General features: G+C 38.9%; 1 long non-coding RNA gene and 1 pseudogene across 2 annotated transcripts; both read left to right on the top strand.

Moving 5' to 3' along the window:
• The first annotated feature begins 3,402 nt into the window (after positions 1 to 3,402).
• On the top strand, positions 3,403 to 4,269 carry LOC119537295 (annotated as a pseudogene).
• A 724-nt stretch (positions 4,270 to 4,993) lies between these two features.
• On the top strand, positions 4,994 to 7,684 carry LOC119538446. Of its 2 annotated transcripts, none has more exons than XR_005217557.1 (3): positions 4,994 to 5,455; positions 6,527 to 6,716; positions 7,215 to 7,684. It is a non-coding gene; the product is annotated as an uncharacterized LOC119538446 (long non-coding RNA). The 2 variants fall into 2 exon arrangements; XR_005217558.1 differs by lacking the exon at positions 4,994 to 5,455 and adding an exon at positions 5,477 to 5,651.
• The last annotated feature ends 18,270 nt before the right edge of the window (positions 7,685 to 25,954 follow it).

The following is a 25,954-nucleotide window of genomic DNA, read 5'->3' as shown; positions in this document are numbered from 1 at the left end:
CACATAATGGGGCCTTGAATGGCTCCTACTCAGTGCCCCAGAGGGGGCAGAGCCACAGATGGATGTCACCTATGTCAACAGGTACTGCAGCCCTTGGAGCAGAAGGTCTCCTGTAGCTGAGCCTGTGGTCTTTAAAAAAAAAAGAGCATTTTGGAGAGCATCTCTCTACCTGCCCAATACGGTGATGCCCCAAAACACCTGAGGACCAACATTTGAAAAGGTGTAATGTAGCAAAAGGAGCAAATATAGCTCTGGCAACCATGCAGATGAAGGCCTAAGCTTCCTGTTTGCCTATAAATTCCTATCCTTAGGCAGTCCAGTTGTGGATGGGGAAGGTAAGACAATAATGCTCTAAGAGACAGCTAGTCGTATATTATAATTAGCCTCTGTGTTCCTCAGTTCTCTGGCAGATGGCAAATTCATTTCTTTGGAATAAATTTGAGATAGAAAGTATATAACTCCTTTTAGACTTTATTTGAAATGGTATAATGTTTGCAGGTACGTAATTCACATTCTTTTGCATTCATTCATTTATTCAGGTGTTTTTAGATAATCAGTTATCTTTTAAAGCACTTAAAAGTAAAAAAAAAAAAAAATTATCTTTGTCTTCATTTGTGCCAGATCTTTTCATTTCCTTGTGTAGATCAAAATATGGAACAGTATATTTCTTTTGAAAATTAATGAAAATATTTTCCTATAATTATACAAAATAAACCATTATATCATTCAAGGGGTTTCTTCAGGGTTCATAGAAGACGATATCAAAATTTCTCCACTTCAATGTATACATAGATAAAATGGCCTAATGCACAGGTGACCAGCTTTCCTCTTTGGGAGAACTAATTTGGATTTTCACTGCTGTATATATATTTATGACTTTTATATACAAAAATTTACATAAAATTCAAACTTTAAGACTTTTTTGGGCTTCATGTCACCCTTACCACTAACTGAATGTAAACCTGATTTAAAACATGTATTTTCACTGTTCATTTTGATTAGGCCTTTTATTTGTGGCCTATTTACATGTGGATACCAAATTCCATAAAAATGGTCTGGCCTATGTATTAAACTAAAAGTAGGTTAAACAAGGCAGAAGCATTTTAAGATTCCTGAAAACCTAAGGGAATCTACTGTTAGATACTTAGAAGCTGAGCAGTTTCTACAGTATTCCCAGATTAATGGCATCTGTCTTTTGAATTGCCACAAAAAGTACAATATAAATAAAATGTAATGGTGCTTCTAAGAGAGAGCTAGTCATATATAATTAGCCTCTGTGTTCCTCAATTCTCAGGCAGATGGCAAATTCATTTCTTTGGAATAAATTTGAGATAGAAAGTATATAACTCCTTTTAGACTTTATTTGAAATGGTATAATGTTTGCAGATACATAATTCACATTCTTTTGCATTTATTCATTTATTTAGGTGTTGCTTTTATGTATCTCATATAATTCATCAGTCTCACTTTAATGGTAATACATTTCAGAAATAGTATTATATATTTTTAAAAATCTATGTCCTGAAATAATGGTTCTATAAGCTTCCCAGGCTTAGGAGAAATTCATCTTTTTGCTATTTCCATTGGGGGGTGGGTTGTCAATGAGGCCAAAGTCATACATTCAAGTTCTCAAACCTCCATGTTCCAGGTTTTACCCCTTGAGCCCATTTACCAGTCTTACCTACTCACTACTTCTGAAAACAATTCAAAACCCAGGACCTACAGAAAGGCACTCAGGAGGCAAGTAATGTCCCCTGTGTGTAAAGATTAGCAGTGCCATAACACTGTCCAAAGCAGGCTTTCACCTGCACAGATAACAGGGCTATAGAGTCCACTCTAACCTAGTACACAGGGAAATTTCCACTTGGTTCTTTCCGTCCTACCTTGGGAGGGAAACATACAATCCCTACCACAAGCTTCCAAGGGAGGAGGCTCACTAGGGTATAACAGTTCTACCAGGTGTACTGGCCTCAGGCAAGGAGCAGGCAGATGCAAGGACTGGGTGGGATCTTGGAGAGTGTCGGTCAGTGGCTGACAGCTCTGTGTTCAGTCTGCTTCCTTCACTGTAGAAAGAATACTGCTTCCTTCACTCTGTGCTCATCCTGCTTCCACCATCTTTCAAGACGTAGTTTTCTCCACTCCTTCCTCTGCCTTCCCTAGCCAGAGTCTTAACTAGGCCCTGAGAGAAAAAGGTTCCATAGCTTCCCTCTTCAAACTTTTGTTTCTGCTCACAAAGTGGATGACTCATGCCTATCTAAGTGCTCTGGGGAAGGGAAACAAACCGTCTTCCTGGTACGAATGAGAGAACAGAAGGGAAGAGAAAAATACAGGAAACAACAATTAATTCTTGGAGGCATAGCCCTGCTACATTCACATAGGACCCTCAGGACCTTATTTCTCGACATTCACATGCGTAAAACACCATGTCTGTTTTATCGTTTTCCTTCTCTCTGTTGTCTTCCTCCACCCAGCTCTTTAACATTCTTAGGTATGTTCTTTTTTTAAAAAAATTCCCTTTTGACCTTGCATTCCTCTCTAGTTAGCAGCTTATCTTATTGCGTCCCTTTAGAACCAAGTCTCTTGAAATAGTCTCTGCACCAGTCCAGTGGCCTACCAACCAGGGCTCTGTTAAGTGTGCCAAGATTTAAAGGGGGCTCTAGATGATGGGTGGGTGTGCAGGTTGCACCTAATAAATCCACCCCAACCTTCCTATCTCTCTAAGCCTTTGGATTCCTTCCTCCAAAGGAAAGCTCTGGCATCTCAACCTCATTGAAATAGTTCACCATTCAGTCTATGTTTCAGTCAATCCATCATGTAAACTGTTAAGAGTCACCTACAGCTGTGTGAGCTAATGTATTAAATCTGGAATCTAGTAAATGTACCCATGTCAGTTAATTTGACCTATTGTTATATTCTGCCGTCTTTGGTCTAACACCTTTAGAATCCATTTCCGCACATATTCTCCAGACTTCTTTTGATGCAGATTCACAAAATCTTACAATTGTTTTGGTGTGTACTTTGTTTCCTCCTAAAGCATAGTTGTTCTGATCCTCTGAAACATATTGAGATTTGACCTTAGTTATGAGTCTAATGGAACAAGGGGTGGTTGTGGGTAGGTCTTGAGAAGAACAAACATCCCTTTGCAAGGCATGTGACTCAAGTAAGAATTGTCACAGGAAGTACAGTAATCTCAGGCATAAGAAGGAAAACTACTTTCACTGATAAGGGGGGCTTTGGGCTTTGAGTGTCTCAGGAGTCTGAGATTCTGAGTTTCCTCTGAATCCAGCCATCTGTCCTCATTTCAAGTTTCAGGATCCCATGATTTCCCAGTCAATACCCTAACTTTCACATGAGCTACTTAGTGAGGCTGTGAATCCAACTGATATTGTAATTCTGCAACCCATGCAGTTATTTAAAGCCAAATGCTACAAGGATGGAATGGTGACCATCAGCTGTGAGGGTTTCCACAATGTGGAGGCAGTCCTAACTCTTCCATGGGCTGGTAGGGCAGAAGCTCATGTTCCCAGAACCCTGAGCCATACCTGATATTTTCAGATCTACTTTCTCCCCAACTCTGTGAAGCTGAGTGCCAAGGCATCATCTTTTCCTCTCTCTTTCCCAGGCAGTTTCAGGTTCTTATGATCTACTCCATTCCCAGATCCAGAAAATGAATACAGCTGTGGACTGTTTGCTGAATCCTTGTGCAGGCCCTGCCCCATCTGCACCACCTAGAGGCCAATGACCCTTCAGAGGCATACCCCTGGCATGCCAGGGATATCAGAGAAGACTGGGCAGAGAAACGTGGGTACAAGACAACCAAGGTGGCTTGGAGCTGTGTGTCCAGAGCAGCCAACAGCTTCCTGTATCCAGTGGTGAACAGCCACCTCAGCCTGGTTTTTCACCCTTTTACCCCACTTCCACAGCCTACAATGAACAGAAAGGCACTTTGGAATCCCATCCAGAAACCACAAAGTTGGTGGCTTTGCAGGGCAGTGTGGGGCTGCAAGTGATGAAAAGGAGGTGGAAGAGAACTGAGCAGCTGCTGTGAAGGGGAGGAAAAGGAGTGGGATGCAGATGAGGAAGGGGAAGGGAATGAGGACACACCAACTCAGCTCCAGGATCAGCCTGGCCACCCGAAACTCTTAACGTCCTGACGGGTGAGGATGAGTGTTAAGTCCCTGTACCTGCTGTCATCTTCCCAATCTAGTATCTTTGCTTTTGGACTGTCCTGGGAGCATTTCCCCTCTGCCACCCCAGTTGGGAATGAAGACTGCCTGCTTTGTAAAAACAGCAACAACATCAGGCCTGTGGCTATAAGAAATAGATCTTTCAAGGATGCCATAGAAGTTCTGTGGTTCTAAGACTATTATTTTAGCTATGAGTTAAAAGGATATGAACTTGTCATTTTCTTTCTGTAAGTGCTCCATTGCACTCAGAAGAATCACTAATGGTCACATGCAGCGGATCTCTTCAAGACAGTACTTCAGTTAAGGTGGGGCCCAGCTGAATCAGATTGGGCTTTAATATGGTTTACTGGAGTCCTTTATAAGCAAAGTAAAAATCAGATAGAGAGAGAAGCCATGGGAAACAACCAGAAGCTGGAAGTCAACAAAACTTAGAGAACAGAGAAGACGCTGCCGTGTACATTAGCATGTGATGGAAAAACCAAGGAACCCAAAGATTACTGGCAAGCCACAAGATACCTACCCTGGGAGGAAGCAAGTCTTCTAGTCTCTGAAACTGTCATCCAATAAATTCTTGTTGTTAAGCTAACCCATTGTATTATACTTGTTTTAGCAGCTACAACTATTTCTTAAATAGTTTTAGGAAACTGAAACAGAAGAGTTAAGTTGGAGTTATGGAGCCAGGATATGGTGGCTGTATGTAGATGTGTGTAAGTGATGGGCAGGATTTGTGGGATGGGCAGAGAATATGTCCTGAAGAGTTGGAGTCCTAGGGTGATTGGAGCAAAGAGAAGGTATCTGGCTGGGCCTAGTTTCCCAAATCCCTGTTCACTGAAGGGTTGTCCATGAGGCAGAGAAAAGAATATCCAAGTATTAGAGAACCTATTCTCTGCTATAATTCCTGCTCACACAGTTTTCATTCTCCATCAAGTCTCTCTAGCTATTTCTTTATGCCTCACCCCAAGTGGAGAGCAATTCCAATTGCACCCATGGTAGTTCAGGGTGGGGACTGCCCTCCAGAAGATAGGTAAGAAAGAGAACTTGAAGGCTGGAGCTCTCATGTTGAGTGACAGATCTGTGGTTCTTGTTTTTAGCAACACTAGTTCATGTCTGTTTTCTAGTTTTCCTGGGCCACAGGACTCAAGGCTGTTCACCTACCAATACCTTAGAGGAGACAACTTGCTTCTGAGCCAACATCTACTTTCCTAAAAATGGTGAAGACACAAACATGGATTATGAGCACTGTGGAAAAGAAAAAGAGGACAACCTAAGTAATTGACAAGCCAGATTTACTGAGATAACCCCTAGGAGGTCACTACCATTCATCCCTACAGTAAACCCATGAGATGGAAAAGCACCTTGACTTTGGACCTCAGAGCCTTTCGACACCATCGTGAATGGTTTTCCATATCTACCTTATGACTAATTTTGAAAATTGAAATTTCTGAAGAAGACTGCCAGCGAGCTGTAATTATAGTTGCCCTTTTTGGGTGACTTTCTTTAATCAGTCCCATAAAACCTGCCTTTGTGAACATTTTAAGGCCAGCACTTCTTTTTTATACTTTATTTTGGGGGGATTTTTTTCCCTTGAATAATAGAAGAATGACCTCTATTTCCTTTCCCCAAGAACAAGATGAGGATATTTACAGATTTTTCTTACATTGGTTGATTACATTTATGCATAGGGAATGAATTGTTTATTAAAAGTAAATTATATTCTGAAAACTTTTAGATTATAAGCAAAGAAGCTTGAAATAATAATTTTGATATGGATGATTTATAATGCAAAGCAAAATTATTTATTAGATTTTTTCTAAAGCATGGGCTCTTTTCCTGCCACCAAGATGTGAAGCAGCCTGTCCAAAGTTGGGGTGGTATGGACCTGCCAAGATTTGGCTTACTTACCATAGTCCCAGTTTTGATAAATGATGTTTCTTCATCGAATCCTTTCAAGGGGTGAGAGAAGTTGAGCAAAGTTCTAGAGCCTAAGCTTTGGTCATCACTGAAATAAATAATCTTTTGCTTTAAATTTTTAAGACTTAATGAAAAGTGATTTCTAATGGTGAGCTGAGAAAAAAAATAGAAAAGAAATAGCTGATTGGAAGCCTTGAGTGCAGGACTTGGGGCTTGTCATGGATTACTTGAGTAGGGGTGCAACTGTTTCTTTGAGAAATCGCCATATGAAGCTTATGAAGGTCCTTTGGGGCTGGTTAGGTCATGAGAAAGAAATCTTCTAATCTGTGCCTTAGAGAATATCATATAAACTTGTCTGTTAGAACTCCGGGAGACCCCAGTTTTTATAATTTAAACTTTAATTTGACACCTACCCTCCCTTTTTTTAGTGCGGTGGAGGCTCACTCCCACTTTCAGCCATGCCTGATGTTCCAGAGCTCAAAGCCTCCCTGGTTCAACCTCTCCAGAGTGGACTTTGCTCCAGTTTTCTGCAGATCAACCAGCCCTCCTATTTTCAGGCCAAGCCAACCTTCAAAGATAACTGAGGACTACAATGCCTGAATCTTTCTGGAATCTAAGGTCAGAAACTATTTTGCTTCTTGTTAATTTCCCCTTGTAAGCACTTAAATTTCATTTTTTTCCATTCAGCTAAATAAATGACCACTTATCCATACATTTTCTATTTTATTTTTTTTATTGTTACCTTTGAGAATAGATAGGGGTAGAGATCAATATCTGACATACATTAAAATATAAAACAAAATTAACACAAGATCACAAATTTTTTTCCTTTTCTCCTTTGGCAGTTAATACGTCTCTAAAATATTCCATATCATCTGGACAACCAAAATTAACCTCTCAATACTAAAAATAGCCAAAACATACTCTTTATAAGTTTGGTGATGTATAATATCACATTAAGGAACTGTTAGTATTTTAAACAGAAGAACCCCATATAATTTGTAAGAATTGTTTCTTTAGTCCCTTATTTACTGAGTTTAAACCAGTAAATAAGAATAATCTACATTACTGGGGCAAGTTATTTACAACTTACAGCTATTAAACGTTCTTCCACAGAAGATGTCAAGACTTGGGGGCGGATGGTGACCATGATGTCTCTGAAGTCAACAGCTATGACTCTTCCAGGCCTGGCATTTTTTAATCTAAAATCGTATTGTTATCTCTCATTGGCTGTTTTTTTTTTCTCTCCCTTTGTATTTGTCCTTGTGGATTTATACTTTTTTATCTACTTACTGTCATTTTAGTGGGTTGAAGAGAAAACAGTGATAATGTGTATGCTCAATTTATCATATTTAATCAAAGTACTTCTTCTTATCTTTTTCTGTAGTTCACTTTTAAAAATTTCACCTTAGTTTATGCAGTATTCATCTTGATATATGAAGGGAAATAAGGATGTAAGTTGAATCCCATTCTGTGCCAGAGCTAAACAAAAGACCCAACACCATGTCCCTTCCTTCCCTCTTGTTTGTAACATACCAAGGAGTATACTCTGCCTTCAGAAATTAAAAAAAAAAAAAAAAAAAAAATAGAATCACAAAAATGTAATGATCTCTGAGTCTTGAAGGATCAGACAAGTAGAGATATATAAAGGAAAAGTATAGAGGCATAGGGTGCGATATGTGGGGCTGCATGGAGGTATGAAAATGGAGAGGAAGGGAAAAGATGAGGCGGATAAGACATTGGACCAAGTTCTGAAGGACATTTTATGCCATGAAAAATAACTGGACTTTATTTGTAAAATAACCAAGTCATTAACTAATAAGCTAAAGCTAACATTATAAGAGATACACACAAACCATCTTGTTACCAGTTGATTAAGTGGCCTTGCAGGTTGTCCCCCTTTCAGGTTTATTAGACAAGTATTTTTTTTTTCAACTTTTGCTATCCCAAATTCACTTCTTTCTAATTCCACCAATGCCTTATGACTCTGTAATTTTAATTTCTCTTTGCAACTGAATGTAACCCCTCTGAAGAGTTACTCATCTCAAATATAAGTGTGAGAGGAGTTTGCAGCTCTCTTCGTGGTCTTGTTTTGGATGATTTTTACTGCAACGTTTTCAATGACTTCAAAATCCTGTTTCCTAATTGCAGTAAGGTTAAGAGGCTTATTTGAATTAATCCACTCTGTCTCCAGCTAGTTGTTATCAATGCACTTTACTTCTATTGATGTTCTTTGGGTTGTTATTTGAAATATAGTTTTAAAAGTTTCTAGATATTGTTATTTTGAATTTTTATTTTTCTTTTTTTTTTTTGAACATTTTAAAGTTTTTATTTAAATATTTTTTCATTGTAAATTTAAATAGTTACAAAGCATGTGTTTTCTGCCATATTGTGTTTTACGTACATGTCTTAATATATTTCCCTGTAAACTTAGCTGTAATTTTAGCTCATTTCATTTATGGAAAACACCTTCTTTTGAAAGGCCATTCCTCATTGTCTAACTCGTCAGCCAAATCAGTTTTACTATTTTGACTTCGTTTTTAAAAAAAGACTTTGCTTTAATCTCTCAATTATCTTTTTTTTTTTTAATCTTCATTTTATTGAGATATAGTCACATACCACACAGTCATACAAAACAAATCGTACTTTCGATTGTTTACAGTACCATTACATAGTGGTACATTCATCACCCAAATCAATCTCTGACACTTTCATTAGCACACACACAAAAATAACAAGAATAATAATTAGAGTGAAAAAGAGCAATTGAAGTAAAAAAGAACACTGCGTACCTTTGTCTGTTTGTTTCCTTCCCCTATTTTTCTACTCATCCATCCATAAACTAGACAAAGTGGAGTGTGGTCCTTATGGCTTTCCCAATCCCATTGTCACCCCTCATAAGCTACATCTTTATACAACTGTCTTTGAGATTCATGGGTTCTGGGTTGTAGTTTGATAGTTTCAGGTATCCACCACCAGCTACCCCAATTCCTTAGAACCTAAAAAGGGTTGTCTAAAGTGTGCATAAGAGTGCCCACCAGAGTGACCTCTCGGCTCCTTTTGGAATCTCTCTGCCACTGAAGCTTATTTCATTTCCTTTCACATCCCCCTTTTGGTCAAGAAGATGTTCTCCGTCCCACGATGCCAGGTCTACATTCCTCCCCGGGAGTCATATTCCACGTTGCCAGGGAGATTCAGTCCCCTGGGTGTCTGATCCCACGTAGGGGGGAGGGCAGTGATTTCACCTTTCAAGTTGGCTTAGCCAGAGAGAGAGGGCCACATCTGAGCAACAAAGAGGCATTCGGGAGGAGGCTCTTAGGCACAACCATAGGAAGGCCTAGCCTCTCCTTTGCAGCAACCGTCTTCCCAAGGGTAAAACCTGTGGTAGAGGGCTCAACCCATCAAACCACCAGTCCCCTATGTCTGTGGTCATGTTAGCAACCATGGAGGTGGGGTAGGCGAATACCCCTGCATTCTCCACAGGCTCCTCAAGGGGGCACTACATCTTTTTTTTTTCCTTGTTTTTCTTTTTTTTTTTTTTTTAACTTTCCCTTCTTTTTTAAATCAACTGTATGAAAAAAAAGTTAAAAAGAAAACAAACATACACTAAAAGAACATTTCAAAGAGACCATAACAAGGGAGTAAGAAAAAGACAACTAACCTAAGATAACTGCTTAACTTCCAACATGTTCCTACTTTACCCCAAGAAAGTTACCTAATATAGCAACATTTCTGTGAACTTGTTCCTACTATATCCATCAGAAATTAACAGACCATAGTCATTCCTGGGCATACCCAGAACGTTAAGTCGCTTATCTGTTCTTCATGGATTATTGTTCTCCCTTCCTTAATTGCTCTCTATTGCTAGTTCCCCTACATTCTACATTATAAACCATTTGTTTTACATTTTTCAAAGTTCACATTAGTGGTAGCATATAATATTTCTCTTTTTGTGCCTGGCTTATTTCGCTCAGCATTATGTCTTCAAGGTTCATCCATGTTGTCATATGTTTCACGAGATCGTTCCTTCTTACGGCCGCGTAGTATTCCATCGTGTGTATATACCACATTTTATTTATCCACTCATCTGTTGAAGGACATTTGGGTTGTTTCCATCTCTTGGCAATTGTGAATAATGCTGCTATGAATATTGGCGTGCAGATATCTGTTCGTGTCACTGCTTTCCGATCTTCCGGGTATAAACCGAGAAGTGCAATCGCTGGATCGAATGGTAACTCTATATCTAGTTTTCTAAGGAACTGCCAGACTGACTTCCAGAGTGGCTGAACCATTATACAGTCCCACCAACAATGAATAAGAGTTCCAATTTCTCCACATCCCCTCCAGCATTTGTAGTTTCCTGTTTGTTTAATGGCAGCCATTCTAACTGGTGTTAGATGGTATCTCATTGTGGTCTTCATTTGCATCTCTCTAATAGCTAGTGAAGCTGAACATTTTTTCATGTGTTTCTTGGCCATTTGTATTTCCTCTTCAGAGAACTGTCTTTTCATATCTTTTGCCCATTTTATAATTGGGCTGTCTGTACTATTGTCATTGAGTTGTAGGATTTCTTTATATATGCAAGATATCAGTCTTTTGTCAGATACATGGTTTCCAAAAATTTTTTCCCATTGAGTTGGCTGCCTCTTTACCTTTTTGAGAAATTCCTTTGAGGTGCAGAAACTTCTAAGCTTGAGGAGTTCCCATTTATCTATTTTCTCTTTTGTTGCTTGTGCTTTGGGTGTAAAGTCTAGGAAGTGGCCGCCTAATACAAGGTCTTGAAGATGTTTTCCTACATTATCTTCTAGGAGTTTTATGGTACTTTCTTTTATATTGAGATCTTTGGTCCATTTTGAGTTAATTTTTGTGTAGGGGGTGAGGTAGGGGTCCTCTTTCATTCTTTGGATATGGCTATCCAACTCTCGCAGCCCCATTTGTTGAAAAGACCATTATGACTCACTTCAGTGACTTTGGGGGCCTTATCAAAGATCAGTCGGCCATACATGTGGGGGTCTATCGCTAAATCGATTCCATTGATCGATATATCTATCTTTGTACCAGTACCATGCTGTTTTGACTACTGTGACTTTATAGTAAGCTTCAAAGTCAGGGAGTGTAAGTCCTCCCACTTTGTTTTTCTTTTTTAGAGTGTTTTTAGCAATTTGAGTCATCTTCGCTTTCCAAATAAATTTGATGACTAGTTTTTCCAAGTCTGCAAGGTAGGTTGTTGGAATTTTGATTGGGATTGCATAGAATCTGTAGATGAGTTTGGGTAGAATTGACATCTTAATGACATTTAGCTTTCCTATCCATGAACATGGAATATTTTTCCATCTTTTAAGGTCCCCTTCTATTTCTTTTAGTAAGTTAGGTAGTTTTCTTTGTATAGGTCTTTTACATCTTTGGTTAAGTTTATTCCTAGGTACTTGATTTTTTTAGTTACTATTGAAAATGGTATCTTTTTCTTGAGTGTCTCTTCAGTTTGTTCATTTCTAGCATATAGAAACACTACTGACTTATGTGCATTAATCTTGTATCCCGCTACTTTGCTAAATTTGTTTATTAGCTCTAGTAGCTGTATCGTCGATTTCTCAGGGTTTTCCAGATATAAGATCATATCATCTGCAAACAATGACAGTTTTACTTCTTCTTTTCCAATTGGATGCCTTTTATTTCTTTGTCTTGCCGGATTGCCCTGGCTAGCACTTCCAGCACAATGTTGAATAACAGTGGTGACAGCGGGCATCCTTGTCTTGTTCCTGATCTTAGAGGGAAGGCTTTCAGTCTCTCACCATTGAGTACTATGCTGGCTGTGGGTTTTTCATATATGCTCTTTATCATGTTGAGGAAGTTTCCTTCAATTCCTACCTTTTGAGGTGTTTTTATCAAAAAAGGGATGTTGGGTTTTGTCAGATGCTTTTTCAGCATCTATTGAGATGATCAATTGATTTTTCCCTTTGGACTTGTTAATGTGTTGTAATACATTGATTGATTTTCTTATGTTGAACCATCCTTGCATGCCTGGAATGAACCCCACTTGGTCATGGTGTATGATTTTTTTAATGTGTCTTTGGATTCGATTTCCAAGTATTTTGTTGAGGATTTTTGCATCTATATTCATTAGGGAGATTGGCCGGTAGTTTTCCTTTTTTGTAGCATCTTTGCCTGGTTTTGGTATTAGATTGATGTTAGCTTCATAAAATGAGTTAGGTAGTGTTCCATTTTCTTCAATGTTTTGAAAGAGTTTGAGTAAGATTGGTGTCAGTTCTTTCTGGAAAGTTTGGTAGAATTCCCCTGTGAAGCCATCTGGCCCTGGGCATTTATTTGTGGGAAGATTTTTGATGACTGATTGGATCTCTTTGCTTGTGATGGGTTGGTTGAGGTCTTCTATTTCTTCTCTGGTCAGTCTAGGTTGTTCATATGTTTCCAGGAAATTGTCCATTTCCTCTAAATTATCCAGTTTGTTGCCATACAGTTGTTCATAGTATCCTCTTATAATTTTTTTAATTTCTTTGGGATCTGCAGTTATGTCACCTTTTTCATTCATTATTTTGTTTATATGGGTCTTCTCTCTTTTTGATTTTGTCAGTCTAGCTAGGGGCTTGTCAATCTTGTTGATCTTCTCAAAGAACCAACTTTTGGTGATATTTATCCTCTCTATTATTTTTTTGTTCTCTATGTCATTTATTTCTGCTTTAATCCTTGTTATTTCTTTTCTTCTACTTGGTTTAGGATTGGTTTGCTGTTCATTTTCTAGCTTCTTCAGTTGATCCATTAGTTCTTTGATTTTGGCTCTTTCTTCCTTTTTAATATATGCGTTTAGTGCTATAAATTTCCCCCTTAGCACTGCTTTTGCTGCATCCCATAGGTTTTGGTATGTTGTGTTCTCATTTTCATTCGTCTCTATATATTTAGCAATTTCTCTTGCTAGCTTCTTCTTTAACCCACTGATTGTTTAGGAGTGTGTTGTTTAACCTCCAGGTATTTGTGAATTTTCTAAGTCTCTGATGGTTATTGACTTGTAATTGTATTCCATTGTGGTCAGAGAATGTGCTTTGAATAATTTCAATCTTTTTAAATTTATTGAGGCTTGTTTTATGTCCCAGCATATGATCTATTCTGGAGAAAGTTCCAGTGAGCACTAGAAAAGTATGTGTATCCTGGTGATTTGGGATGTAATGTCCTGTATATGTCTGTTAAATCTAATTCATTTATCAGATTGTTTAGGTTTTCAATTTCCTTATTGGTCTTCTGTCTGGTTGATCTATCTATAGGAGAGAGTGATGTGTTGAAGTCTCCCACAATTATTGTGGAAACATCAATTGCTTCCTTTAGTTTTGCCAGTGTTTCTCTCATGTATTTTGTGGCACCTTGATTGGGTGCATAGACATTTGACGATTGTTATTTCTTCTTGCTGAATTGCCCCTTTTATTAGTATGTAGTGGCCTTCTTTGTCTCTCAAAACATCCCTGCATTTGAAGTCTATTTTATCTGAGATTAATATTGCTACACCTGCTTTCTTTTGGCTGTGTAGCTTGCATGAAATATTTTTTTCCATCCTTTCACTTTCAGTTTCTTTGTGTCCCTGTGTCTAAGATGAGTCTCTTGTATGCAACATATTGGTGGTTCATTTTTTTGATCCATTCTGCGAATCTATATCTTTTAATTGGGGAGTTTAATCCATTTACATTCAACGTTATAACCATGAAGGCATTTCTTGAATCAGCCATCTTATCCTTTGGTTTATGTTTGTCATGTTTTTCCCCTCTCTCTATTAATATCCTTTATTGTACCCATACCGAATCTCTTTAGTACCGAACCTTCTCCAAGTCTCTCTGTCCTTTCTTTGTTTCTCTGTCTGTAGGGCTCCCTTTAGTATCTCCAGTAGGGCAGGTCTCTTGTTAGCAAATTCTCTCAGCATTTGTTTGTCTGTGAAAAATTTCAGCTCTCCCTCAAATTTGAGGGAGAGCTTTGCTGGATAAAGTATTCTTGGCTGGAAATTTTTCTCACTCAGAATTTTAAATATATCGTGCCACTGCCTTCTTGCCTCTATGGTGGCTGCTGAGTAGTCACTACTTAGTCTTATGCTGCTTCCTTTGTATGTGGTGAATTGCTTTTCTCTTGCTGGTTTCAGAACTTCCTCCTTCTCTTCTGTGTTTGACAGTGTGATCAGAATATGTCTCGGAGTGGGTTTATTTGGATTTATTCTATTTGGAGTTCGCTGAGCATTTATGATTTGTGTATTTATGTTGTTTAGAAGATTTGGGAAGTTTTCCCCAACAATTTCTTTGAATACTCTTCCTAGACCTTTACCCTTTTCTTCCCCTTCTGGGACACCAATGAGTCTTATATTCGGACGTTTCATATCATCTATCATATCCCTGAGGTCCATTTTGATTTTTTCAATTTTTTTCCCCATTCTTTCTTTTATGCTTTCATTTTCCATTGTGTCATCTTCCAGGTCACTGATTCGTTGTTCAACTTCCTCTAGTCTTGTACTATGAGTGTCCAGAATCTTTTAATTTGGTCAACAGTTTCTTTAATTTCCATAAGATCATCCATTTTTTTATTTAGTCTTGCAATGTCTTCTTTATGCTCTTCTAGGGTCTTCTTGATTTCCTTTGTATCCCGTACTATGGTCTCATTGTTCATCTTTAGTTCTTTGAGTAGCTGCTCTAGGTGCTGTGTCTCTTCTGATCTTTTGATTTGGGTGCTTGGGCTTGGGTTATCCATATCGTCTGGTTTTTTCATATGCTTTATAATTTTCTGTTGCTTTTGGCCTCTTGGCATTTGCTGAACTTGATAGGGTTCTTTTAGGATTTGTAGACCAATTGAAGTCCTTATCTCTAATTTATCAGATCTACAGCTTCGTGGAGTACACTTTCTCTAACTAACCAGCAGGTGGCGTCCACGAGCCACCTGTTCTCCACAAGCCAGTTCTCCCCTGTTTAGCCTTTTTGGTGAGTGGGGGGAGTGAGTCTTGTGGGGTCCAATTGGTGTACCAAGCTTGCGTGTGTAGTTGGTGTTGCCTGCCCTGTATATGGGGCGTGTTTCTGGGCAGTCAGGGAGGGGGGGTGGCTCTAACAATCAAATCTCCCTGGTGATCCTAGAGTTTTAAAGCTGCTGCAATAGTCTAATCCTTCAGTTCAGTCCTGCCACAGTTTGTCTCTGCCACTGACCCACAAGTCCTTGGTATTGGCGTATGGCTCCTGAGACTTGCAAGTGGGCCCCTCTTCCAGGACGTGCACCCCGGGTCCTCTGTTGAGGGATGACTATGCTATGTCACAGGTGAGTGCCGTCCCCCCAGGGCAGTTCTGGGCTGCTGGGCTGTGTAGGGAGGCTCCCAGTCTGCTGAAATGATGGCTGACTGGGGCTTTGTTAATTCACACTGCTCTACCTTCCCAACTCTGGGACAATCAGCTGAGGTTGCAGGGAAGGCTAATGTCCACACCCAGTTTTGTGGTGTGTGCCTGTTATTTGAGGCACTTCCATCACACTGGGTTGTCTGGGGCAGTTCTGGGCTATGGGGCTGGCGATGGGCAGGAGTGTTTCCTGTCCACCAGGATGATGGCTGTGAGCGGACACCCCCCTTTTCTTGGGAAGTTGTGGTGTTTAGTGAATTTTCTCAGCCACTGGATTATTTCCTTTTGTCTCAGAGCTCTCTTAGTTCTGCTCTTGACTTGACCTGCCCAAATTGCAAGTCTTTGAAGCTTTCTGTATTGGGCTTCTTAGAGTAATTGTTTTAGAAAAAGAAAAAAGGATTAAAAAAAAAAAAAAAAAAAAGGGCCCTCCTCAGAGATCTAATGGGTTATTGAAATGCTAAGAGACAAAGCAACCAGGGCCATTAAGGAAAGGTCCACAGGGCAGAGAGATCAGCTTTTCTTCGGGATTTGCATATGCGCCTCAGGGCCTGAGCTGGGGCCTGAGCTCGGGCCTGAGCTCTGCCCTTCCCCTTTCTATGTTCACCAGAACTCCAAAAATCCTCCGCCTTTATTTTGGAGGTTTTCGTGTTGTTTTTTTTCTCTGTGCCTGTCTCCTCTCTGCTGGGCTGGCTGCTCTCAGATTCTCTGGTGTCTGGTCTCAGTCTATCTACGGTTGGAGTTTGGATCAGTAGAATGAGTTTCCGGTAAGGGCTGCCACTGCAGTTCTCCCTTCTCCTTCCCGGAGCTGACAGCGCCTCCTCCCACGGGATTGAGCCTGGCAGGGAGGGGTGTGGGTCCCCTGGCCGCAAAAACTTACAGATTTCGCTGATCTCAGCAGTTCCACGTTTTCATGAGTGTTGTATGAAGTATGCCCAAAGTCAGATTGCTCTGTGGTGTCCAGTCCACGCAGTTCCTGGCTTTCTACCTACTTTCCTGGAGGAGTAGCTAAAACATACAGCTCACCAGTCTGCCATCTTGCCCCGCCCCTCACTCTATCTATTTTGAATTTTTCAAACTGTTAATTTGAAAAATAATTTAGCATATGGTCAGATAAATTAAGATTCTTTATTGGAATATAGATCTTTCTGTGTGAAGTTTGTAAGAATTGTGTTCTGCAGGCAAAAATGAAAAAAACATGCAATAACATGGTTATCTTCTTCATTCATTTGTAGGCTTCATAACATATCTTAGGTACTTTGGAAGTTTTATGCTTCTTTGCAATTATTTCTGTTATAGCTTTAGAAAATGTTTTGTTAATTATTCATATAAAAAAGAAAAAAGTTACAAAGTTTAAGAAACTTGCCGAAGACCCTAATAATATTCATACTATATAAGATAAAAATCAAAAAGCTTAGTACAATGTACAAAATTCTATGTTCATACTATATAAGATAGAAATCAAAAAACTGAGTACAATGTACAAAATTCTATTCTGTTATTGAAATATTAGGAATACATCATTATTATATCATTTTTAGTTTCCTGGCTTTTCACTCAAATTCAGAGTCAAGTCTTAGTTCCATCGCTGATTAACCATGACTTTAGGCAAGTTACTTAACTTCTCTGAAGCCTACTTCAAATGGTGTTGCTGTGATGTGAAAGTCTCTGAAAGAGTGCCTATTATAGATTCATGACAAAAATTGATTCTCTTTCTCCAATAGGTAAAGTGCAGTGTAGGTACCCAGGAAATTCTGAACCAAATATATAGTACTTCCAAGAGAAAATAAACAGATATATATATATATATGTACACACACACACACACACACACACACACACACACACACACAGAGTAATGTTTTGTTCCCCAAATGTTCTCATTTATTACATAATCTTATTTTCAAAACAGCTTTAAGGGGGTACTTCATGCTATGGTTGCATGCAAAGTTCAGTGGATCCACTCCACAAAAAGAACAAGTATATGTTAAGTAATATAAATTGGCCACTTGCATTAGGTGTTGCCAAGAGAAGACCCCTTTCTGAGAAGAGCGAGAAGAGCTTTTCTAGAAGTCAAAAAACAATTGACCTCTTAATGGTTTTCTGGTAAGCAACACCTGGTGATAAAACTAGTTTCGGTCCAGTAAAGACAGCTTATCAGAGTGGACAGGCATACCATACTAATCAAGGTGTATCTGTTTCCCACTTGTAAGACCTCCCCACTACGTAAAATGTAAACTTAATGTCAGCCAATCAGAACATTTCCTCGGTTGCTTCCATGTTAGCCCCCATACCTACTTCCCTGGTGGAGCTCCCTTATACATTCTGAATGGGTTGCTGCCTGATTCATAAACGGCTCAGTAAAGCCGTGAGATCCTAAACTGCATGGAAGTTTTTCTTTGATCAGTGTTGGCAATGAAGAAGGGGTCCTAGGGCAACTGCTGATGACTCTGGAGCCGAGAAAGAGAGCCGAGAACCCTTCAAATTGTCTGTCCTCCTTGCCATCTCCAAGGGTCGTGGGGGAGTCCCTCTCAGATCCGAGCTCCACTCTCTTTGTGTTCAAGTTCTCTGATCTCACTAGCTTTTATTCCAAAGGTTAGGGAGTCAAAGTTATTGATGAGAAGGCTCAAATTTTGAGCCGGGTTTCTAGCCTTTTGGTATAGTCCACAGGTTCACTTTTGCTGCTGTGGGATTTCTTTGTCCTGTGCACAAGGTAAGAAGTGAAATGATAAGAATGGCACCCTTAAACTCTAAAATCTTTGATTCTCCACCCTCTGGCACTCTGGCATATTATATGTTCCAAAATTATGAGGCCGAAAGTGTGCCCATCTAACAAAATAGCAAAATCTCCGTCAAGACAACTTAGAGGTGAAATGGCCATCCTGGGAACGTTCCAGTTAGACAAACTCATCTCAGAGGTGTACTAGAGAAAAGGGGCTTCCTGAATTAAACAAGCCAACTGGAATGCCTATTTTAATTAGTACTCAGAGTCTTCTAAGGAATTGCAAGACTTTAAAAATAGCTTATATAAACTAATGAGTTTTATATTTCTATGTATTCTGTGTTTCTACATCTATCTGACTCAGGACTGAAAAATTTTAAATTGAAGCTAAAGCTCTCTATTTGTGTCTGTCTGTATGTTTGATGTATATTTTTCTACTCTGAATGGTATTACCCAAGCTAGCTATAAAACTTCTTAAAGAGCTCTATTCAAATTGGCTTCAAGATAACTAAGTGTTACTTTAAAAACTAATACTCTTAAAGTCCTAGAATTAAGAAAATCAGACTTCTGATATTTCCAGTGGAAAAAAAGAGCATTTGTATAACCAAACCCAAATGTTTTAAAAATTCAAGTTCACAAAACAGATAAAACTTTGACAAATGGGACTAGTTTTAAGATTGTTAGTTAAATAAAAGTAGCTATGTATTGAGTTACCAATGTCAAGTACAATATAAGCATGTCATTTTATTCTACTTGGGTATGTTCTTCCTAAAATTTGTACTGGCTTACTGATCAAATAACTAGCATTGTATCTACCAGATCTTTAAGATGATGAAAAATGTAAATTTGTGTTTAAAACAAATTGTGTCATTATTCTGACAAATTTGATTTGAAGATAATTGTATTTTGTAGGATGTCAGCTTGAAGACCGCTTCCAAGATCTTTTTGGGTACTTAAATAGTAAGGTATGCAGGATGTGTTTTTGTTAAAGAGAAAGAGTAGATTTGTCCTAAATTAAAAGTGACTGTTTATTTGCAGAATGAGAAACAGAAATGTGTAGGACAAAGCCTGAATGGATATAGAAAGTTATATAAGGTTTGCAGAAAAGAATTTTATTTGTTATGGTTCAAGGTTGGTGTGCTGGTTTGTATATATTATGTCCCCCAGAAAAAGCCATATTCTTTAATGCAGTCTTGTGGGGGGCAGATGTATTGGTGTGGATTGGGTTGCAACTATTGGTTCAGTATTTCCAGGGAAGTGTGGCCACGCCCATTCAGTATGGGCCTTGACTGGTTTACTGGAGCCTTATATAAGCTCAGACATAGGAAGCTCACAGCTAGCTACAGCCAAGAGGGACATTCTGAAGAATGCACAGGGGCTGAAAGAGTAGTTGTAGCTGAGACAGACATTTTGAAGATGGCCATTGGAAGGCTGATGCAGACATTTTGGAGAACACCATTTTGAAAACGCAAACTGGGAGCAAGCAGATGCCAGCGCACATGCCTTCCCAGCTAACAGAAGTTTTCCGGATGCCACTGGCCATCCTCCAGTGAAGGTACCTGATTGTTGATGTGTTACCTTGGACACTTTATGGCCTTAAGACTGTAATTGTATAACCAAATAAACTCCCTTTTATGAAAGCCAATCCATTTCTGATGTTTTGCATTCTGGCAGCATTAGCAAACCAGAACAGTTGGCTAAGATTTGTTCAATTTATAAGATTTTTTAAGTGTTTTCTTATCAGACAGTATCTTCATGTAGAACTAGAATTTGGTTCCCTTTCTGTTAAAATGACAAAATTTTCTTGAATTATTGGTCTGCTCCTAGTAAGAGTGTGTAAAAGACTTTTCTTAACCATCTGGGTAATCTGCCTAGGCAAATATTCTGTATCTTAACAGAATAATCTCCTTTTTATTGACCTTATCATCCTTTATTATTTAAGAGAACAAGTTTCACTTTTGAAAGAACTAGGTTTCTTTTTACATTCATGCTAACTCTTATTTCCTTTAAAAAATATTTTATTGTCACATTTGTTAAATAGGAAACCAAATATTGTTTCACAGTGACCTGTGATCCTATTTAACAAAATTTTCAAACCTGACAACTTTTTGACATTTTGTCTTCCACAAATCAAACCCCAAATAATGTCTTACTGACCTCAAACTGTCTTTGGGATTTTCCAGAGGGCCCCTGGAAAATTACAAAGGATTTGTTCTTTCACCTTGTAAAAAGAGAGGTGCTAGAAATAAGTTTATTTGATATTTTATGAATTGCATGGGAAGTGTTACCAAATTAAAAAGGATTTTCTAACCTACTGTTGGTTAAATTTGTGTGGCAAAAAGTTATTAACGTTAACATTTCAGAAATTATATAAAGTTCCTAGGGGTTTGTCAATGTCCTCATTGTCCATGAGATGTCCTGATACTGATCTTCCTGATATTAGACAACAGTAATATTATTGGTTATAATTTCAGTTATACTTAAAATAATGTTTAAGTGGGCCTATTATCAGATTGTTAACTTTTGTAAAACAGCAATAAGTTAACCATGGCTGTTTTAAGTCTTTTGTCATCTACAGACAATTTTTATTTTGATGCTTCCCCGAAAACACTTGGAATTGGCTGCAGGCCAGAGTGCTTTTTTTGTCTTCAACTAAAAGGACTGTCTCAGAGACCCATGGAAAGGACTATACCAGGTACTCGGAGGTACAGGCTTCTAATGACATTGCTAAAATAACCTTGAGACAACAATATTGGACTGAGTGAAGATGTCCAGAAATTGTAGTGCAGAAGCCAATGGCTTCATGAGATTGCTAACACAAGATTGAATGGAACGGGAACCTAGGACTGAATGAACTGATAAAGAATTATTATTGTTTCGTTTGGGTTACTGCTGATGTTTTAATGTTTTATTTTCTAGATACAGGCATGTGTCAGACATACTGCGGGGTCAGTTCCAGACCATTGCAATAAAGCAAAGACTGTGGTAAACTGAGTCACGGAAACTCTTTGTTTCCCAGTGCATATAAAAGTTATGTTTATACTATACTGTAGTCTATTAAATGTGCAATAGCATTGTCTTTTAAAAATGTAAAATACCTTAATTAAAAAATACTTTATTGCTAAAAAATGCTAACCACCCTCTGAGCCTTCATTGAGTCTTAATCTTTTTGCTGGTGGAGGGTCTTGCTTTGATGTTGATGGCTGCTGACTGGTCAGGGTGGTGGCTGCTGAAGGATGGTGTTGCTGCGGCAATTTCTTAAAATAAGACAACAATGAAATGTCCTGCATCCATTGACTCTTCCCTTCACGAAATATTTCTCTATAGTATGTGATGCTATTCGATAGCATTTTATCCACAATAGAACTTCTTTCAAAAATTGAGTCGATCCTCTCAAACCCTGCTGCTGTTTTATTAACTAAGTTTATGTAATATTCTAAATCTTTTGTTGTCATTTCAACAATGTTCACAGCATTTTTTTCTTTTTTCTTTCTTTTTAAATTTTTTTCTTTATTGTCTTACTAATCTTTCCATACACTGGATAAAGGGAATATCAGTCACAAGGTTTTCATGATTACACATGAACATGTTATTATATAACGTAAAAGTTATATAGTTGCACAGTCATCTTCAAGAATCAAGGCTAATGGATTACGGTTCAACAGTTTCAGGTATTTCCTTCTAGCTATTCTAATACACTAAAAACTAAAAAAGGGATATCTATATAATTCATATGAATAACTTCCAGATTGACCTCTCAACTCTCTTTGAAATCTCTCAACCACTGAAACTTTATTTTGTTTCATTTGTCTTCCCCCTTTTGATCTAAGAAGGCTTTCTCAATCCCATGATGCCAGGACCAGGCTCATCCTGGGCATCTTGTCCCATGTTGAACAAGGAGACTTACATCCCTGGGAGTCATGTCCCACGTAGGGTACAGGCAGTGAGTTTTCCTGCATAGTTGGCTTAGAGAGAGAGAGCACATCTGAGCAACAAAAGAGGCTCTCTGGGGGTGGTTCTTAGGCATAATCATAAGTAGGTGTTCTGGTTTGCTAATGCTTCCAGAATGCAAATACCAGAAATGGATTGGCTTTTATAAAGGGGGTTTGTTTGGTTACAAAGTTACCGTCTTGCCATAAAGTGTCCAAGGTAAGGCATCAACAATAGGGTACCTTCACAGAAGAATGGCCAATGGCGTCTGGAACACCTCTGTTGTCTGGGAAGGCACGTGGCTGGTGTCTTCTTCCTTGGTTCCCAGGTTGTGTTTCAAAATGGCTTTCTCACAGGATGTTTCTCTCTAGGCATCTGTGGGTATTCTCTTAGTTTCTCCGGAGCAAACTCTGTTGTAGCAAGAGTCTACTTTCAAAAGCTGTCTTCAAAATGTGTCCCTCAGCTGCAGCTCTCAGTTCCTTCTGTTTGTCAGCTGTTTTATATGGCTCCAGTGATTTAATTGAGACCCACCCTGAATGGGTGGGGTAACACCTCCATGGAAATTATCCAGTCAAAAGTCTCACCCACAGTTGATTTGAGTCACATCTCCATGGAAACACTCAAAGGATTCCAACCTAATCAACACTAATACATCTGTCCCCACAAGATTGCAACAAAAAACATGGCCTTTTGGGGGACATAATACATCCAAACCAGCACAGTAGGCTTAGCTTCTCCTTTGCAGGAGTAAGTTTCATAAGGGCAACCCCCAAGATCAAGGACTTGGCCTATTAAATTGGTAGTCCCCAATGCTTGCGAAAATATCAGGAATTCCCCAGGTAGGGATGTTCACAGCATCTTCACCAGGAGTAGGTTCATCTCAAGAAAACTTTGCTCATCCATAAAAAGCAACTCCTCATGCATTCAAGTTCTTTCATGAGATTGCAGCAATTCACTCACATCTTCAAGCTCTACTTCTAATTCTAGCTCTCTTGCTATTTCCACCACATCTGCAGATACTTCCTCCATTGAAGTCTTGAACTCCTGAAAGTCATCGTGAGGGTTGGAATCAACTTCTTCCAAACTCCTGTTAGTGTTGATATTTTGACCTCTTCCCATGAATCGCAAATGATCTTAATGACATACAGAATGGAAAATCCTTTCCAGAAGGTTTTCAATTTCCTTTACCCAGATCCATCAAAGGAATCACTTTCTCTGACAGCTGTAACCTTACAAAATGTATTTTTTAAATATTAAGACTTGAAAACCAAAATTACTCTTTGATCCATGTACTGTAGAATGGATGTTGTATTAGCAAGCATGGAAATAACATCAATCTCATTGTACATCTCCACCAGAGCTTTTTGGGTGACCAGGTGCATTGTCAATGAGCAGTAATATTTTGAAAAGAATCTTTTCTGAGCAGTAGGTCTCAACAGTGGGCTTAAAATACTTAGTTAACCATATTGTAAACAGATGTGCTGTCATCCAGGCTTTGTTCCATTTAGAGAGCACAGGCAGTGTAGATTTAGCATCATTTTTAAGGGTTCTAGGATTTTGGAATGGTAAATAAGCATTGGCTTCAGCTTAGAGCTACCAGCTGCATTAGCTCCTAACAAGAATCAGCCTGTCCTTTGAAGCTTTGAAGCCAGGCATTAACTTCTCCTCTCTAGCTGTGAAAGTCCCTAGATGACATCTTCTTCCAATATAAGGCTGCTTGTCTCCCTTGGAGATCTGTTGTTTAGTGTAGCCACCTTCATCAAGTGTCTCAGCTAGATCTTCTGTGTAACTTGCTGTGGCTTCTACTTAGAATTTGCTGGTTCGCCTTACACTTTAATGTTATGGAGATGGCTGCTTTCCTTAAATTTCATGAACCAACCTCTGCTAGCTTCAGACCTTTCTTCTCCAACTTCCTCACCTCTCTCAGCCTTCATAGAATTGAAGAGAGTTAGGGCCTTGCTCTGGATTAGGCTTTGATTTAAGGGAATGTTATGGCTGGTTTGATCTTCTAAACCTCTAAAGCTTTCTCCATATCAGCAATAATGCTGTTTCTTTTGTTTATCATTTGTATGTTCACTTTTAATTTCTTTCAATAACTTCTCCTTTGCATTCACAGCTTGGCTAACTGTTTGGTATAAGAGGCCTAGCTTTCAGCCTGTCTCTGCTTTTGACATGCTTTCTTCATTAAACTTAATAATTTCTAGCTTTTGATTTAAAGTGAGAGATGTGTGACTTTTTCTTTCACTTGAACACTTATGCCTTCATGGGATTATGAATTGGTCTAATTTCAATACTGTTGTGTCTCAGGGAATAGGGAGGCCCAAGAAGAGGAAGAGGGATGGGGGAATGGCCAGGTGGTGTAACAGTCAATGGTCACACAAACATGTATTAAATTTGCCATCTTATAAGGGTGCAGTTCATGGCACCCCAAAACAATTATAATAGTAACATCAAAGATCACAGAATGTAAATCACTGTAATAGATCTAATAATAATGAAAAAGTTTGAAATATTGAGAGAATTACCAAAATGTGACACAGAGACACAAAGTGAGCACATACTATTGGAAAAATGGTGCAATAGACTTTCTTGACGTAGGGTTGCTTCAATTTGTAAAAAATGTATTATCTGTGATGTTCAATAAAGTGAAATGCATTAAAACAAGGTTTGTCTGTATCCATCTGGTAAACCAATCAAGTCAGAAAGAAAGTGAATAGAGCCGAGGGACCAGAGACAGAAAAATGAATGGGTGTGTCAGTGCTGAATATGAATTCCTGAAGATCAGGGGCAGAATCCTTGCAGTTCAGGGAGGAAAAGGCTTTTCTCACTTAGAAAAACTGAGAAACAAAGCTGGGCCATAAGAACCAGAGGACTGTGTAAAGGAAAATCAGTTGAGCTCCATTCTTGAACTGACAATCTGAGGGCTAATCCCAGAGAACAGACTCAGAAGCAAGCTCCATAAGAAACCAAAAACCCTTCCTGAGATTCCACCAGAGTTCATTTTTTCCAAAGTAATGTCATGCCAGAAATCCAAGGAGCTTAGTCTAGCCTCCCTCTTATCAGCCCAGACAGCTTGGAAACCAGGAGAAAGAATTACAGCTGGGCACACTGTGAACTCTGCCTGGCTACAGGTAGGCCTTGACAGGGTTAGAAAAAAAAGAAAATCTGGATTTTATGTCTGTATTCATTTCTGTTTGTAGTCTTTCTCATAAATTTTTTTTTTTTTTTTTAGTTTCAGCTAAGTCCTAGCTAACCCAAGAGGAACATATATTTCCCACATTTGAGTCAGAATAAATAACGGAATCCTCCAGAAACAGATATGGTAAGGGTGGAGCCAGGGAATCTGGCTCAGAGAAGTGAGGAAGTAGAATGAGGAAGAGTTCTGAACAGTAGGGCATGCAATTCCTTCCTTTCTAGGGATTTTCGCCTTATCTTCATGTTTTCTCTTGAATTCTTTGCTTGCGCAGTGGCCTTGGCGGTGAGGTGACAAAGGCTTTGTGTTTTGCCATAGTCAGGGCAGGAGGAAAAAATAAAGGATTGTCTCTATGGAATTGTGGAATGTTTATTATCCTAAAGAAAAGCTTTTGACTTCTATCACAGTAGAAATCCTGTCATCTTATCTTCAAACTACCTCTGAAATAAGTAGTGTTCATTGCCTTTAATATAAATGAAAACGAGGAGAACAGGAAGGTGAGCTGACCTGTCTGTGGGCTCCCATCCAAGGATAGTGTTAAGTTCAAAATCAAGCCCTACAACTGTTTAGACTACGAAAATGACTGGAACAAAACCCTCTTACTTGATCCTCATCCTGCCCTGTCCTTCCTTCCTCCTCCTTTCCCAAGGAG

This window comes from Choloepus didactylus, chromosome 6 (assembly GCF_015220235.1).
Source record: "Choloepus didactylus isolate mChoDid1 chromosome 6, mChoDid1.pri, whole genome shotgun sequence".
Classification (NCBI taxonomy): domain Eukaryota; kingdom Metazoa; phylum Chordata; class Mammalia; order Pilosa; family Megalonychidae; genus Choloepus; species Choloepus didactylus.
The sequence above is the reverse complement of the archived record's forward strand: the minus strand, read 5'-3'. Positions and strand labels throughout refer to the sequence as shown.